Raw genomic sequence first — 15,907 nt, 5'->3', positions numbered from 1 at the left:
TAGTACATACCTAATATGGCACATGATACACAATTAGGAAGAAAATTGTGGCATTTCCTTAATTGAGTCCTTGCACTTGCCAACACGGCAAACATGAAAGGTAAAAAAAATACAATAATATTGTACGATGAAGACCAACCTTAACAGCTCCAATCTTATCAAGCTCAATGCCTACAGCATCAAGATTCCATCCTTTTCACTTTTGAGTTGGGAGCCCCACCTGGAGCAATCACGAAGACGGTTGCAACTGACAACATGTTGGGTACTCAAAACATGTTAATTTAAGCATTAAGCATGTGTAATACCCTTGTTGATGTGTTTATTTTGTACTATTTAATATTGCAGATTGACAGTCTTAAATTTTGCTTGATTGTTGCTACCTCAACTTAACAAATATTAATTAGTTGCAATGTATGTGTTTTAGCTTTACACTCAATTTCTTTTCCAAGATCTTGCTTGAGAACGCTATACAGCAGGACAATACAGACACTAGCTGACAATATAATGGCAACATGATTCAAAGTTATACTTAAAAAGGATTTTGTAGTGGGATTAGTATTCCCAATTTTTATTTTTTTGAAGGTTACAACTCATAATATCATTAACTCAAATTTTAGTAAACTACAGAAGACACAAACCAACAAATACAATCAGTCCATACTCTAGTACTCGGCTGGATAAAACTATAAGTTGCAATGACGTTAACTACTATATTCCCTGTGCAAGGAACATAGAAACACGAACAAAAATTTATTTACATCTTTGAGTACAAAATACAATATCTAGCCAGATAGTTGAATTTGGTCAACAATGAAAATCGGACATGAGGCTTTGAATGAATCTCAATGAATTGCAATTCACAATTATCAGTTGGAAACCACACCTCTTCAAAAAATTAAACAATCTCGAACAACCAACACGTCAGCATCTGTACATATTATTTCTAATATTATTAAATTGGATTTTTGATAAGTGGCTTTCGGTGGAAACATGTTATCAATAACTAGGGCTTAGATATGGAACTAAGTGACGTATCACATTCGCAATCTCGAACAACCAACACGTCAGCATCTGTACATATTATTTCTAATATTATTAAATTGGATTTTTGATAAGTGGCTTTCGGTAGAAACATGTTATCAATAACTAGGGCTTAGATATGGAACTAAGTGACGTATCACATTCGGGTAAAGTACTAGTATGTCAATTGGTGAAAAAGTTTCCAGCTCCACTAGAGTGATTCCCAGATTGGTTAAATGTAGGATATATGATGGGCTCCCAATAGGTTAACCTTTTGGGATTGCATCTTGTTGGAAAATTGGTATAATTAGTTGGTTTGACCAACTTTTGACCAATTATTTAAGTGGGCCCTTTTAGTTGGATAAATGTTTTTTTTGGCTGAGTGTATTCTACTTCATGAGTAGAATCGGTATATGTATTTATTTTTCAAAACTAATTAAAGGTGAATGAGAAATTAAAGAAAAAAATGATAATTTGAAGTTGAGATAAATTGTGAATAAAAATTGGTGGGAAATTAGAAAGTGCCAATCCTTGTAGGAAAACTAGAACAATAAAAACCACTTTATATTGCTCAAGTTTGGGATTTGAGTTTGGACCCTAAGGGGTACCAATAGTCTTTGGATGGGAGGAGACCTACATGCTAGTAGGTTGAACTAAAGCTAGGGATGTCAACGAATCGAGTCGAGCCGACTTGCGAGCCGAAATTCGAAGCTTGAACTTAGCTCGGTTAAAATGATCGAGCTTTTTTCCAAACCTGAGTCAGGCCGAGCAAAAGGTCAACCAAAAAAATTAGGCTAGACCCGAGCTTTCGGCTTGGGTTGGCTCAATTTTGGTAATTTTTTAATTTTTTAAAGGCAGCCTCTATTGCCTTAAAATTAAGGCAGCGGATTGCTGCCTTAAAAACTAAAGGCAGCGGGTTACAACACGTTGCCTTTAATTTTTTTTTTTTTTTGTATATATTTTTTTAAATATAGGCTAGTGAGACCAAGCCAGCGAGCTACACGGGCTGGCTCGAGCTTTGCCCGGCACCCCAAAATGGGGCTTGACTCGAGTTTCAGCTTGGTTCTCTTGAGCCTCAAGCCGAGCCGAGCCACGGGCAGCCCGAGCCGACGAGGCGAATTGTCATCCCTAGCTAAAGCCCACACACACGTTGTTGTTGCCATCTGATCGACCGACTCAGCACATAACAGGCAAGGGCTTGGGCCTAGTTGGTATATATTTTTGTAAAATAATATTTTAATTATATTTTATTAAATTAAATAATATATTTTTATTATACTATTTATTTTTTCCTAGAAAAACATGTGGCATCTTCTAAAAACTAGCAGTTGCTAACAATTTTAACTGTCTATCCAAATGGGTTGTGTCTGTTTCAAACACAACTTTTCTACTATTGTATCTTTTGGACACAACATTTAACTTCTATAGATAGATCCCCATATCTCGAAATTTATTTATTCCAAAATCTATTTTGATTTCCTTTCTTGCGAAATATTGTCTTTCAATCCTGCAGTATTCCATATTTTGCATTTCAATCCAAAATATTAATTTCGTACATTTTAATCCTCTAGTTTTCGAGAGATCAAAATATTCTTAGGTTCACCAGATCTTGTAATTTGGAATGCTACTATTATAAGTCGATATTGTTGTATCTTGGGAGACGAGTGTCAAGAGACCTTCAGCACTAGTGCGAGACATTATTAAGGAGAAAGAGACGAACTCTTGCCTCGACCATTATCATTCTAATTTTATTATGTTCAGTCTATAAGTCAAAATTTTGCCCAATTGTTTATTCACTATCTATTTATATAAATTACTGCATGGTAATCTTGAATTTAATCAACATATCCCAATTCACTCGAAATAATATCAAAGCTAGAATCCAAACTTAGTCATGTTGTCACACAAGTCAAATCTATGATTGCAACTGTGCAAGGGTAGTGGGACCTAAATTGGATCGCAATAAGCGAAATGTGCATGTTTGGCTCTCAAAGCAGTTGGCTCTTAAATCTCAATTCCCTATAATATTTTAATCTCAAACTGAGGTAGTCAAGTCATTAAGGTATTGGAGTATTCAAAATATTAAAAAATCTAATAAATATCACAATTATATAAACAAGGGTATTTGAAGGTACTGTAGTTGGAATAGTAAATTTTTCCATTTTATCACACTAAAGCAATTATTTTTCATTGTGGGAGTAGAATGACGTCATCTTGTCATGCAGAGCCCTCTTTACTTTTCACTACTATATAAAAAAGGGAATGAGAAGGTACTGTAATTGAAACAGTGAATTCTTCCATTTTATCACACTGTAGTAAATTTTTTTTCCATTGTGGGATCAAAACAACATCATCTTGTCACATAGAGCCCTCTTTACTTTTTCTCCATTTTCACACGCTACGGCTATGGCTCTTTACTTCTCCATTTTTCCACACAAATCATCCATCATTTTTTCTAAAGTTCACTGGGTTCTTTCTTCTTTTGCCAATGTTCTACTTCTATCTGTTCTATATTTTGTGTATAAACTAATTTGTTTTATATTTATTTTTTAGATTTTTCCTTGATATCAGATCTAAGATTTCAATGTTTTGGGACTGATATTCCCCAACAGGCAAGTTAATTTCCTTTTTTTCCCCTGGTAGTTCTTTATTTGTATTTTTTTAATTGACATTTTAAAAAATGTATACTATTTGAATCTATCTATTTTTTGTTTTCAGTTAGTTGACTTAAAGTTTAGGTTTGGACGTGTTATTTAGTTGTCTGTGATTTTGTTTTACTTTCTTTGGAAGTTAAATCTAAATATATCTTCAAGATTTACACTTATTGTCTTTGTTCTGAAATTCAATTTTCAAAGATGTTATTTTTATTCATGACCTCGAGATTTAGTTTTTAAGGTTCGAAAAATTCTTTTGGTCATGTTTATGCTGATTTCTTTGTTTTCGAAGTGCATTTTATAAATTGAAACATACATGCAAATTATTGTCTTTGTATTCATTTTCTATAACTAAAAATTTTCATTTGGTCTCGTTGTGTTTTCTGTCTTTGAAGTGCATATTAACATATTCAAGTTCAAGATTTACCCCCCTTTTTTTTTGTTAGATTGAAGGAAGTTGAAAGAAACGGAAGTAAGTGAGACAAAAGTGAAGAATTTTGAATACTTCATCCAAAGGTAAGTAAAATTTAAATTCAACTAGAATTTTGTATATTCATTCTGACAAATTTTTATGCATCTTTATCATAAAGACCAAAAAAAAAGTTATTATAAAGTTTTTTAATTAAATTGAAATAATTAAAATTAAAAATAAATATTATTTAAATAAAATTGAAAAATTTACATTTTATCATAAAACAAAAAGAATTAAAAATAATTTTAAACCGAAAAAATTATTTATAATATGAAGAAAAAAGCGATTTTTAAACAAATTTCAAAAAATATAATAAAAACAAAAAAAATTAAACAAAAGAAAATTATGAAAATTAAAAAAAAAAAGAATATATATATATATTATTTAACTAAAATAAAAAAAATTAAGTTTTATCATAAAGAGAAAAGAATTACAAAGAATTTTAAATCGAAATAAAAAAGTATTTATAATATAAACAAAATAAATCAAAAAAGAAAAAATAAATGAGGAAAAAAATGAAAAAAAAAAATCTTCGTACTGCATGGAGACAGACATGAGTTCTTTTTCATTTTTCATTTTTTCCTCATTTATTTTTTCCCTTTTTAGTTTTTTTGTTCATATTATAAATAATTTTTTTGATTTAAAATTTTTTGTAATTCTTTTCTCTTTATGATAAAACTTAATTTTGTCTACTTTAGTTAAATAATATTTATATATTCTTTATTTAATTTTCGTAACTTTCTTTTGTTTAATTTTTTTATTATATATTTTTTTTAAAATGTATTTTTTCTTCATATTATAAATAATCTTTTGTTCGATTTAAATTATTTTTTTGATTCTTTTCATTTTATGATAAAACGTAATTTTTTCAATTTTAGTTAAATAATATTTTTTTAACATTAATTATTTCAACTTTATTAAAAAACTTTATAATAAATTTTTTTGTTTTATTTTTTATTTTTGCCTGGAATTCATTTCTTTTTCTTTTTTTTTTTTTGCTCTTTAATTTGTTTGATCATTTTTTTTATTATTAGTATTGGTATAAAATGATAGTTACAATTCGATTCGTTTAGTTTTTTGAGATTGTGTTTTATTTCATTATCTATTGTTCAATGTTCTAATATTTGAACTTTTGCAGGATGGAATACTATCTAGGTGCGGAGTTAAGAAGGATAATTCTTAAGATTAGGACTCTCGCTTTTAGTTATTATCTTGATTTTTTCCATTTTTGGAAAAAAAAAAATTCATCTCAAACATCAAGGTAGTGAGTGAATATAACATATATTGATCAAGATTTAATTATTATTAATTAAATATTTAATATTTTTCTATAATTATATATAAGATATTTTCAATCCTTCATCAGATTTCAAGCTCAAGTTACCTATTTTGAGTGAAACTCTATCTTCAGCCGGTGCATTGGGATCCGTTAGTTATTGTTTCCTTTTAGAATAACAAGAAAAGGCAGAAAAATACAATATGGCAAGTCGGGCAACCTCGGCATATTTGCCTCCAAATTACCTAGTCTACAGTGAATGAAATGCATGCCCTGAGTTTAGAAGCTATAATCTTATCAGGCATAGTAAATGATGAGACATATTGTAGAACTAAAATTGTAGTAATCACTTCACAAAAACCTCCTTCAATTGGCTGGTTTCAGGATCTGAAACGCACACGTCAAAGTATCGTCAATGCTCATAATTGCACCAGCGTTATCGAATTCACCACGAAAGTTGGGACATAAAATATTGTAACTAGCTGTCTGTCAGCAAAAAATTCATATCCATCTTCCACAACCTCCAGACCACGACATACAAGGTCTAAATTATTCTTCATTAGAAATTTGGTTACCTTATTGGAGCCAAAAGTGTATGAGACCCCCTTATCGCTCATCCTCCAACCTTTTTCATTGCTAGGATCCGACCAAAGTAAGTCACAAAGCAAACCAGAGCGGGGAACATCAGTTGGACGAAGCAAAATCCTTATTTGATCCAAGCCATGTAGATCAGGAGAAAGACAGCCATGCATGCAGAGTATTTTCTCTTCAATAATAGCAGCCACCGGAAGGCAGTTAAAACACTTAATAAAAGCTTTCCAGAGTGTCACATTGTATCAGCGCTACATTCGTCATAGAATCCATATATCCTATTATTAGAAGCACATACATGATTTCCTCTTAAAAGAAAGAAATTTTCAAGATATTTATTTTTATAGGCAAGAAGAAGGCATATTGTTTCTGTTGTTTCTGGAGTTTGAAGTTACTCCTTCCAAAACAATCCGACAGAATCACCTGAATGTAAGAAATGATCAACAGGATCCAAAATGTAATTCGAGCCGACCGACTTCATGATATTTCTTTAAAACGATTTTGCTGCCTTCAATGGTGCTAAAGGCGTCCAGCAATCGTTTCCCAGAATAGAACAAATTTTCGTCTCCTACTGAAGCAGCACTACAATCTGGAAGAGTTCCAACGAACTCAACAAAGTGTGTTTTACTTCGAGACAATATCAGAACGAGAGAGAGGGGAATGAGATACGAAGCATAGAAAGTTTGCAATGAAAATTGTGTAAATTTTCTGATAGAGAGGCAGGCTACTTATAAACTTGTTCGTGGCCATTCGAACAGTCGTCACCTTTCAAACAAACCTCAAAAATCCGGAACAGATATATTGTTCTAAAAGTCGCATATGTTAAGTCGGTTAACAGTCGACTGTTTGGTCGGTTAACAGACGACTGTTAAACAATTCATCCAAACCAAAAAATCACCCGAAATAAGCCAAAAATTTAAATTTCATAATGTATCCAAGAATTTGATTATTTACAATTTGGTCCAAAATTTTAAATGAATTTTGTCCAAAAAGTTAATATAGTGCAAAGGTCCACCCGAACCTGAAACCGAACCGGACCGGACTCGGACACGGGCACATGCTCATGCCGTGCCGAGTCGAGCCGGCCGGTCGGACAAGCGGCGGCGGTGGCTCACGCGTGTAGGTTTATGACCAAACCCAATAGGATATAGGTCTTCCCCCTTCCAAATACTATTGGTACCCCTTAGGGCCCAAACCCAATTCCAAACTTTCACCTTATAAACCACACCAAAGTTTCCTAACTTTCCTATGTGGAATAAGTGTTTGGAAAATCAAATTCTTCCATAATACTAAGTTTTATGTGGGTTACTTTAACACTTAATATTTCATTCAATTTTAAATGATTTTCGACAAATAAATATATCACGTTAATCATCTCGCGGAGTAGAACGTGTGCTAGGTCCCCTGTTAATTAAAAGGTGGGTCCTACAAAAATTTGGGCTCAAAGTTGACCAATTTCATAACCATTTTTCCAACAATCCCCCACATGAATGAAATATGTTGGCATTTTTCCAAACGATAACATCTGATATGTTTTTCAAAGTAAAAATTGAAGAAAACTGCATCGAAATAAGTAGTCAATGATTTTGAACTTTCCCTAGTAAAATCTATTGAATTTCCTTAGCCAATCAGTAGCAAATTGCTTTGAACAGTTAGCCATTTATGGAAACCTAAACAATAGAAGTCACATAGTTTTCTTCGAACACAGTTGGTTCTCACGTTTGTGTCCATTTTGGCCTTGGATACCTCCTGGTTCATGAGTGGTTTTTAGAGAATTCATCATCATCTAATTTTCTTAAAAGCGGCCCCTTCTCACTCACATAGGTGATTTCCATAAAGAGTATTCTGCTATACTCCACTTGAACGAATCAAGATATAGAAATCATTAAAAGCGTATCTTAACTTATTTTGCGGTAGCTAGGCACTGGCTCATTATAGGAATGGGTAGGAGTAAAATCTTCCTAGTGCACACTAAGTTTTTCACAGTTCGGTCGTCCCATTGAATCTAGATCTTGGGATCTCCAGTCAACTAGGTTGGGTTGCCACCATGGAAACTTTTGATTATTTTATTAGTTTTAATCCCATCCCCTTTGATGAACTCTTTTAATTTCACATATTCTATAGAGATAATGTCAGTAGAGAGCAATTGTCTAACAGTATTGTGTTTACGACTTATATGTCGAGATTTACCGTTATACATTGCATTTTGTGCCTTACCAATTGCTGATTGACTATCAAAATTGATACATATAGCAAGCGCAAGTTTTGTCTAACATGGAATATCTTCTAGAAAGTTTCGTAGCCATTCGGCTTCTTCTCCGGCTTTGTCTAATGCAATGAATTCAGATTCCATTGTTGATCTAGCTATACATGTATATTTTGAAGATTTTCATGATATTGCAGCACCTCCAAGTGTAAAGACATATCAACTTGTTGATTTGGAATCTTAAGTATCTGATATCCAATTTGCATCACAGTATCCTTCAAGTACTATTGGATATCTCGAATAATGCAATCCAAAATTTTGTGTATATTTTAAATACCCTAAAACTCTAAAAATAGCCTTCCAATGATCAGTGCTTGGATTACTTGTATATCGGCTTAGCCTACTAATTGAATAGGCAATATCAGGTCGAGTGCAATTCATGACATACATTAAACTGCCCATAATACAAGAGTATTCCAATTGAGATTTACTATCACCAGTATTGGAAACAAGATGCATACTAACATCCATAGATGTTTTCATAGGAATAATATCATATTTCTTGAATTTATCAAGAATCTTCTCAATGTAATGTGATTGAGACAATATGAGACCATCAGATGTTCTAGAAATTTTAATTCCTAATATAACATCGGCCACACCTAAATCCTTCATTTCAAATTTACTTGTTAGCATCCTTTTTGTATTTTGAATTATGGTATCATTGTTACCCATAATCAACATGTCATCTACATATAAACATACCATGACATATCCATTTGGAGTGTTCTTGACATAAACACATTTGTCACACTCGTTAATTTTGAAACCACTTGATATCATAACCATGTCAAAATTTTCATGCCATTTCTTAGGAGCCTGATTTAATCCATATAGTGATTTAACAAATCGACACACCTTCTTTTCTTGTCCTGAGGTCGCAAATCCTTTAGGTTGCTCCGTATAAATTTCTTCATCTAATTCCCCATTCAAAAACGCCGTTTTAACATTTATTTGATGTATATCCAAACCATTCAATACTGCTATTGTAATAAGCATACGTATGGAAGTGATTCTTGTCACAGGAGAGTAGGTATCGAAATAATCAAGACCTTCTTTGTGCTTGAAGCCTTTAGCGACAAGTCTTGCTTTATATTTGTCAATTGATCCATCTGCTTTCATTTTCCTTTTGAAAATCCATTTACATCCCAAAGGCTTATTACCGGGAGGGAGGTCTACTAATTCCTCAGTATGATTTTGTATTATGGGTTCAATTTCACTATGAACAGCTTCTTTCCAATATGAAGCTTCGGTTGATGACATAGCCTCTTTAAAACTTTGAGGTTCATTTTCTAACAAATATGTTAGAAAATCAGGCTCAAAGGAGGTTGACGTCCTAGCCTTCTTACTTCATCTTGGTTGTTCATTTATAGATTCTTGATCTATAGTCTCTTCGTTTTCACGAGATCTCTTTTGTAAATTTGATTCATCTTGCATGTTATAAGGAAAAGTATTTTCGAAAAATGTAGCATCCCTTGATTCAATAATAGTATTAACATGCATATCAGGTATTTCAAACTTATATATCATAAATTTGTACTTATTACTATGGTAGGCATAACCAATGAATACACAATCAATGGTTTTAGGTCCTATCTTAACCCTTTTAGGTTTAGTAACTACTACCTTAGCCAAACATCCCCATACCTTCAAGTATTTATAATTAGGTTTGCGACCTTTCCATATTTCATAAGGTATCTTTTGCATTTTTTGATGTGGTAGTTTGTTAAGAATATAGTTGGCAGAAAGCAAGGCTTCCCCCCACAAGTTCTGTGGTAATCTAGAACTTATTAACATAGCATTCATCATCTCCTTCAATGTTCGATTCTTGCGTTCAGCAATACCATTAGATTGAGGAGAATAAGGTGTGGTAGTTTGATAAAAAATTTCGTGTTCCGAACAGAATTTCTCAAATGGTGAATCATATTCACCATCTCTATCACTTCTTATGTCCTTAATCTTTTTGCTAAGTTGATTTTCAACTTCTAACTTATAATGTTTAAACACTTCAATTGCTTCGTCTTTGCTTTTGAGCAAATACACATAGGAATATCAGGTACAATTATCGATAAAAGTGATAAAGTACTTATTACCTTCCTTAGTTTGAACAAAATTTAAATCACATATGTCAGTGTGAATTAAATCTAGGGGTTCAATACTTCTTTCAACAGAACGAAAGGGTAGACATGACATTTTGGCTTCTACACATATATTGCATTTGTGATTAGGATTTAAATCACACTTTGGTAATAAATCTAATTTGATTAGTCTACGCAAAGTGTTATAATTTGTATGTCCTAATCGTTCATATCAAATGTTAAATGACTCAAGTAAGTAAGAAGAAGATGTATTCTTATTCATAATTGGAAGTACAACAGTCATTACATTCAACTTAAAGAGCCCCTCATTCAGGTAGCCCTTTCCTACAAACATTTCATTTTTTGAGAGTACAAATTTGTCTGAGACAAATATAAGCTTAAACTCATTCTTACTTAATAGAGAACCAGATACTAAGTTTTTCCTAATATCGGGCACATAAAGAACGTCATTCAAAGTGAGCTATTTTCCACTTGTCATTTTCAGCACTATCTTCTCATGTCCTTCTACCTTGGAAGATGACGAGTTTCCCATGTAGAGATGTTCATCATGATCCATCGCTTTGTAGGTAGAGAACATCCCGCGGTTTGAGCATATGTGATGAGTAGCTCCAGTATCCACCCACCACTCCTTAGTGTTTCCAGTTAAGTTGCATTTAGAGATGACCGTAGAAAGATTCATGTCTTGTACCTTATCAGTGAGGTTCTCATGTTCTATAACATTGGCCAGGTGAGTTTTTCCCTTCACATTCTTTGGCTTTTGACAATCCTTGGATCGATGTCCTGCCTTGCCACAATTGTAACAGTTGCCTTAAAACTTTTTAACAATTTTTGAAGAACCAATTTGTCCTTCCTCATTGTGCTTCCTCTTTTTGTTAGTTTTGAAGCCTCTTTCTACAATGTTAGCTTTTGATTCCATCGAATGAGATGCACCATTCCTTTTTTCAATTTTGTGATCGTCTTCTTCTATTCTCAATCGGACAATGATATCTTCAAGTTTCATTTCCTTCTACTTGTGCTTTAGGTAATTCTTGAAATCCTTCCATGAAAGTGGTAATTTCTCAATCAGTGCAGTGACTTGAAATGATTCACTTAGTTTCATTCCTTCGGCATGGATGTCGCTAAGTATGATTTGTAGTTCTTGAACTTGGGATATGACAGTCTTGCTGTCAACCATTTTATAGTCCAAAAAAGACCGACAATTAATTTCTTCGTGCCGGCATCTTTGATTTTGTACTTTGTGTTCAAAGATTCCCACAGTTCTTTTGCGGACTTAGCATTGTAGTACACATTATATAATGTGTTATCCAATCCATTGAGTACATAATTTCTGCACAAGATATCAGAATGCTTCCATGCATCAACCGCAGCCAATTTTTCAGCATCACTGTCTTGCTCAGTATATGAAGGTACATCTTCTTTGAGAAATTTAGCCAGATTTAATGATGTTAGATAAAAAGGCATTTTTTGTTGCCAACGCTTGAAATCTGACCCATTAAATTTTTCTGGTTTTTCCCCAGTCGTATTCGGGAGTGTGGTACCAGAAGTTGTCATTTCTGAAATACAATCATAATATCAATGGTAAGAAGGAGTAAAAACAAAAATAGAATAATAGCCAACTTTGTTTTAAGATTGTTGTTTCTAGAGTTTGAAGTTACTCCTTCCAAAACAATCCGACCGAATCACCTGAATGTAAGAAATGGTCAACAGGATCCAAAATGTAATTCGAGTCGATCGACTTCACGATATTTTCTTAAAACGAATTTGCTGCTTTTAATAGTGCTAAAGGCGTCCAGCAATCGTTTCCCAGGATAGAACGAATTTTCGTCTCCTACGAAAGTAGCATTGCAATCTGCAGAAGTTCCAACGAATTCAACGAAGTGTGTTTTACTTCGAGACAATATCAGAACGAGAAAGAGCGGAATGAGATTCAAAGCACAGAAAGTTTGCAATGAAAATTGTGTAAATTTTCTGGTAGAAAGGCAGGCTATTTATAGACTTGTTCGTGGTCATTCAAACAGTCGTTACATTTCAGACAAACCTCAAAAATCTAGAACAGACATATTATTCTAAAAGTCGGATCTGTTAAGTCGGTTAACAGTCGACTGTTTGGTCGGTTAACAGACGACTGTTAAATAATCCATCCAGACCCAAAAATCACCCGGAATAAGCCAAAAATTTAAATTTCATAATGTTTTCAAGAATTTGATTATTTATAATTTGGCCCAAAATTTTAAATAAATTTTGTCCAAAAAGTTAATATATTGCAAAGGTCCACCCGAACCCGGACATGGGCACATGCTCGTGCCGAGCCGGCCGGTCGGACGGGCGGCGACGGCGGCGCGCACGTATGGGTTTATGATTGAACCCAATAGGATATAGGTGTTCTCCTTTCCAAAGACTATTGGTACCCCTTGGGGCCCAAACCTAATTTCAAACTTCCACCTTATAAACCACACTAAAGTTTTCTAACTTTCCTATGTGGGATATGTATTTGGAAAATTAAATTATTCCATAATACTAAGTTTTATGTGGGTTATTTTAGCACTTAATATTTCATTCAATTTTAAATTATTTTCGATAAATAAATATATCATGTTAATCATCTCGCGGAGTAGAACGTGAATATGCTATGTCCCGTATTAATTAAAAGGTGGGTCCTACATAAATTTGGGCTCAAAGTTGACCCATTTCATAACCATTTTTCCAATAGGTTCTATACTGTGCTCGTCATAGTCCACATATCCCTCTAAGAACAAATAATTGGCCTCCGGTGGGAATCCCGCAAATTCGAAAAGCCTTAAAAGATCTTGGAACTAACCACGAATGACACAACCCATCCCGAATCACCCTAATGGACCCGACATGTGTCGTGCGCCGATAAGGGATACCAGCTAAATGCCAGACCCACCACTAAGGTAACTATAATTTGCTTTTACCGTGGCATAATTTTATAAAAATTTGACAGAATTTCCTCTAAAATATGGACTAAAATCACCTGAAAATTTATCAACTTTCTCAAACCAATACATATAATTTAAAACAGGGTACATCAGCCCTTCCAAACACGATTATTCAAAATAAAGTGTGTCAGAATGAAATTTACACTTATTTACAAACCAGAGGACTCCAAATGCATTACTTATACAAAATTATGCAATGAGCCCATGATATAAATTGACAAAAGATGCATCTACCCAAAAAATTATGAACTATAAAAACTGACAAAAAGAAACATAAAATAACAACTGGGTGGCTCAATTTGGTAATTCAACAGGCTTCGATGCGACTCAACACAGCTATGCGGCTCAACACAGCTATTGTCTATAAGAAAAAGGGAGATGAAATATATGAGCTTGTAACTCAGTGAGTGGATAAGTTTGTAAACAAATATACTTTTTCCATTTATGCTAACTTTCTAAAAACTGGTTTATAATAAAAATATCATTACACGGTACTTTAAGTTAAAATCTTTATTCTTTAAATAGAATAAGCTAAATTCTGTATTCTAAAATTTGATAAGCTGTATAATATTGAAAAATCACACCAAAAAGGTACTCGGAATAACTATACTCATGTATCGATTTGCACAATAGACATGGTAAAGCTATCTAATTCTGAAATTCTATAATTTTGTAATTCTAAAATTCTGGTCATACGTGTGCAGGGCTATCTGGTCATACACCATGAAAACACATTCGCAATAGTGCATAGCGGGTAAAATCACCATAACTGGTCATACACTTTGAAAATACATTAACACCAGTGCAGAGAGGGTAAAATCACTTGGGTACTTTCTGGTGATTTTTTAGAAAATAACTTTAAATATGCTGAACTATTTAATACTGAAATAATATGCCAATGAAATGATTTAACTTAACAGAATTTAACTTTAAAAACAACTGTTTATAAATCAACTTTTTTCTGAAAATCGTGCTATGAAATCAACTGTATGAATTAATAAATTTTCTGATTCAATATAAATTTATAAATACTATGAAAAATAAGTTTATATCCACTCACTCAAATGAGCTACAGACTAGGCCGGTCGGTAAACTTTTCCAATTTCTTCATCATCACCTGAAATACGTTATAAATAACTAATTTAACCACTATTAAAATCAAGAAACCTTTCATCTCTAATGATATAATAATTAAACTAAATTTCTCGAGACTTGTGAAATTTTCCTAAATTTCCTTTAATCAATTTGTAATAATTCTTACTTTCTAACACCTTCACAATCACGCCACATATCCAAATTTCAACCCAAACATAAAAACAATTTATTTCTTCTATTCTTGTGAAACTTGAATTCTCTCTTGCACCAATTTAATTTACATCTTGTTCATTATATTAATCCTTTCAAGTGTGTATTTCATCAATACAATAATTTCCCCAACTGTATTTTCTCAAGCATTCAATTAGAAATGTAGGGATTACTAAAAATAGTATTACTTTCCATCAATCTGAAATTTAAACCATCAAATTAACCCAACTACTTAGAACCCTACAAAATTTAATATAAATCATACCATAGAATACTTACTTCTTTACCTCTCTAAGAAATGAAGATCTTGAAGAATGGAACTCAAGTTTTTTTTTTCCTCTTTTTCTTCCTTTTTCTCTTTTCCTTTCTCTTCTTTTTCGATTTTTCTGGCTTCTGCATTTCTGTCCAAGTCTCTCCCTCTTGTGTGTATATATCATTAAACAAATGAGACATTGGTTAATAACTTGACGCTTGTCCTCCAATAACCCAATTTTGCAATCAAATCCCTTCTTTTATGTTTTGTATAAATTCTATTCATTAATCTTTCCATACTTATAAACTAAATCCCCCAAGTCTAAATGATGGCCATTTTAAATCCTTAAGTAATATCAATAATAAAATAAACCCCAATAAAATAATTTGGTCAATTAAGTCCCAATCAAATTATTTATTTCATTTAAATCCCTATTTGACCTTGACTTTGAAAATTCAACTCTTGACTAAATAATATGGGTTGTAACAATGAATGTTGCCACAAATCTTTGCATGAGCAATAAGATCAAAGAGATTAGGCTGTGAAAGAAAGATTTCATGACAGGCAGTATAGAGAGGGCGGATCTCACTCTCCGCCATATGTACCTAATGCATGGTGCTCGTGTGCCAGGACCTCAATAACCGGTTGATGATGTCATCGAGAAAAGCAGGCTGTATCCCCTTTCCTTTTGCTGCCACCTCTTCCCCTCTCTGTCTTTCTAATCCTAAAACTCCCCAAAATTCGAACACGGATAACAAACCCTATGAGGCAGAGCACACTATAAAATACATGTTTAATAGTGTAATTATGAATGGATAATGACAATAACAATGCAAAAAGGTATTTTCGGAGTTCAAAAATCCAGTGCCCCTCGCATTGTTCTCTATGCCCCCATTTTAGATTGAGGCATTGGTCTCTTGGTTATTTTAAAGCTGTGTGCCTGTCAAAGTTCGGCTCGTGTAAATACTCAAGTCGCTTTTTATCCACACGTTTTGATTGTTCTACAAATAC

General features: G+C 33.1%; 1 pseudogene; it reads right to left on the bottom strand.

Moving 5' to 3' along the window:
• Positions 1-5,598: 5,598 nt before the first annotated feature.
• Positions 5,599-15,510, bottom strand: LOC111371583 (annotated as a pseudogene).
• Positions 15,511-15,907: the final 397 nt, after the last annotated feature.

Source organism: Olea europaea, chromosome 22, assembly GCF_002742605.1.
Source record: "Olea europaea var. sylvestris chromosome 22, O_europaea_v1, whole genome shotgun sequence".
Lineage (NCBI taxonomy): Eukaryota > Viridiplantae > Streptophyta > Magnoliopsida > Lamiales > Oleaceae > Olea > Olea europaea.
Note: the sequence above shows the minus strand (reverse complement) of the source record. Positions and strands in the feature narration are given on the sequence as shown.